Below are 641 nucleotides of genomic sequence, written 5' to 3' on the forward strand. Positions count from 1 at the left end.
TGCCATCTATGTTACTCAGCTGGAGTTATCATAGAAGGAGACATCCTCATTGAAGAGGATAAGCCCATCACTAAGAAGAGGATGGAGCAAGCAAGAGAGATCCCTCACGGTTCTCAAGAGATGCATGAGGAAGCTCATCATCAAGAAATCCCTGAGATGCCTCAAGGGATGCACTTTCCTCCCAACAACTATTGGGAGCAACTCAACACCTCCTTAGAAGATTTGAGCCATAATGTTGAACAATTAAGGGTGGAATATCATGAGCACTCCATCATTCTCCAAGAAATGAGAGAAGATCAAAGAGCAATGAGGGAGGAGCAACAAAGGCAAGGAAGGGACATAAAAGAGCTTAAGAACATCATTGGTCCTTCAAGAAGAAGACGCCACTAAAGGTGGATTCATTCCTTGTTCTTTATTTCTTTCTGTTTTCGGTTTTTAATGTTGTGTTTATCTATGTTTTGTGTCTCTACTTCATGATCATTAGTATGTAACCATGCCTTAAAGCTATGAGTAAAATCCATTAATCCTTCACCTCTCTTAAATGAAAAATGTTTTAATTCAAAAGAACAAGAAGTACATGAATTTCGAATTTATCCTTGAATTTAATTTAATTATATTGATGTGGTGGCAATACTTTTTGT

This window comes from Arachis duranensis, chromosome 3, assembly GCF_000817695.3.
Source record: "Arachis duranensis cultivar V14167 chromosome 3, aradu.V14167.gnm2.J7QH, whole genome shotgun sequence".
Classification (NCBI taxonomy): Eukaryota; Viridiplantae; Streptophyta; class Magnoliopsida; order Fabales; family Fabaceae; genus Arachis; species Arachis duranensis.